Source organism: Penaeus monodon, chromosome 42 (genome assembly GCF_015228065.2).
Source record: "Penaeus monodon isolate SGIC_2016 chromosome 42, NSTDA_Pmon_1, whole genome shotgun sequence".
Classification (NCBI taxonomy): domain Eukaryota; kingdom Metazoa; phylum Arthropoda; class Malacostraca; order Decapoda; family Penaeidae; genus Penaeus; species Penaeus monodon.
In genome coordinates this window covers 13,741,596-13,744,095 of record NC_051427.1, presented here as the reverse complement: position 1 = coordinate 13,744,095, position 2,500 = coordinate 13,741,596, and positions in this window count along the sequence as shown.

The following is a 2,500-nucleotide window of genomic DNA, read 5'->3' as shown; positions in this document are numbered from 1 at the left end:
CTTTAAAGTCCTTTTTTTTTATATTGTTTCTGATTTATACGTAATTTATGATTAATTATTATCGCTGTTCTTTCCTTTTTTTCATTCCTTTTACTTTTTTTGTTTGCGTTTCGTGCTTGCAAATGATTTTCCTTATTCAACCTCTTTCTTTCATTCGTTTTAATTGTGCGTTTCTTGTGTGCAAAGGATCTAGCAACACCTGTTAGGTTAGCTTGAGGCGCCCTAGCTCATACATAACCCTCGTTAGTCACTAGTCTAGAACTTTCCACCTTTACGAAAGTTTTTTTTTCTACTTTCATTTTTTTTTTTGTGGTTGGGGAGGGAAATGGTTGTGGGGGGGGGGAGGGATGGGGGTGATGGTGAAGGGGATGGAATTAGTCTGTTGGAATGTAGTGGTTTTGCGTATTCCCTGTTGTGTATGCTTTGGTGTGGTTGGGGGTGATGCATGCTGGTGTTGCGTGTTGCATAGAGCACTAATTTGTTGTTGAATGGGGCTGTTTTGCTCCGAGCGACTGCCGCTAGAGTCGCTAACGACCGTCGTTGGCTCTGGACAGTCGCACGGCTGGGGGCGAATATAATCGCAAACGATTATTTGAATTGGAAGAAGCGTCTGCCTTTTATCATGGCTGCCAAGTTTTCAGATGAACAAGATTGAGTGAGACCCTTTGTGGAGAATCAATTTCTGCAAATCAGTTTCTGAAATAAGCCATCTGCATTTCTCAATTCAAACATCAGATACTTATTTTTTAGCCCTTCTTTTTCCCCGCTGCATTTAAAAAGAACTTATTCTTCCCAGTAGATATTTAATTAAACAACCTTTCTACTCGCTCAAAGCCATTTCCTCGCAAACAGCACCTTCACGGGACACTGCGGCCACGTGACGCACTGTGAAGAATCAACTGTTCCGTCCACAGGCGCTCGAAGTAAAATATAACACACTGTTTTCGTGCAGTGATAAGTATTTGAACAAATCGTCATACAGCGATAATCATGATAATTGTGCCGAGATAATGTAACTTTTGCGTTTTGTTTACATTCTGTGTCTGCCCATTCGCACTCGTTCTTTCTTTCTCTCTCTCTCTTTTTTTTTTCTTGTCTCTGTGCTATGTTTGTCTTTGCTTGTCCCTTACTTGTTACTAGCTCTCGCTTTTCTCCCCCCCCCTCTCTCTTTCTTGTCTCTCTCTCTCTCTCTCTCTCTCTCTCTCTCTCTCTCTCTCTCTCTCTCTCTCTCTCTCTCTCTCTCTCTCTCTCTCTCTCTCTCTCTCTCAATAATAACAAAAACACCTATTGTAGCCATAAACAAGGACAATGATAAGAACACAAAATAAGAAATAGCCCAAAAATAACCACCCACCGTCTCCGCAACGAGTAAACGACAGAAAAAGCTCAACAGATAATTAATAATGACAATCAGATCAAAAGTGAAAAGAATAACCATTCAAATTATAGCTAATTATACTAATCAACGAAAGGAACAACAAATTTCATATTCCACTCATTATAATAAACAACAACAAAAACACACCCACTCAGATAATCAAGTAAATAAAGAAACAAGAAAATAAAAACATCCACACAGACGCGAATCTGCTGATCAAGTAAACAAAAAACAGATACCCCCCCAAAAAAAAAAAAAAAAAAAAAAAAAAAACTGCTAATCAATTCAACAAAAAACATCCAGTCAGACTTAGAGAATTAAGTAAACAAAGCAACAAGAAAAAAATAACAGCTAATCAAAGCAAACAAAAAGCAACAAGAAAAACAAAAACATCCACTCAGACTCAACTAATCAAACAACCCCCCCACAAAAAAAAAAATATATATATAACAAAAACATACAAAAAACACATGCACAGGCTGCTGAAAAAAAGCTAAAAAATAAAAAGAGAGAAAAGCAAAAAGCTAAAAAAAAAAAAAAAAAAAAAAAAAAAAAAAAAAAAAAAAAAAAAAAAAAACGGTAAAAAAAAAACAACGCTCTAAATCTACCCACCCGCTACCATGACCAAGGACCAAGCACGGACGGGCACTGCTATCTCCCAAGGCCCGTTGTAGGCCGAGCTTTCTACTGCTATAACGTACGGTATCTTTTATGAGCTTAACGCACGCAAGGGGTATGCGATGGGCGGTTCTTATATGGGGATAACCTATTCCATACGCCCAAGTCCTGCGTGTATTACTTCGAGGGGCGTAGTTATTTGCATGTGTGTGTGAGATGATTGTATTGAAGGGTAGGGGGGGATGAGTGGGGGGTAGGGAGGAAGGGAGAAGGGGAGGGAATGGGAGAGGGTGGGAAGAAAGGGAGGAAGAGAGGGAATAGGGGAGGGTGGGTAGGGAGAGGGGGAGGGAGAGTAGGAAGGGAAGAGAGAGGGAATGCGAGAGGGTGGGTAGGAAGGGAGAGGGGGAGGGATGGGGGTAGGGAGGAAGAAGGGAAGGTGGGTAGGGAGGATGAAAGAATGGGTAGGAGGGGAGAGGGAGGAGAGAGGGAAGTGAGGAGTTAGGG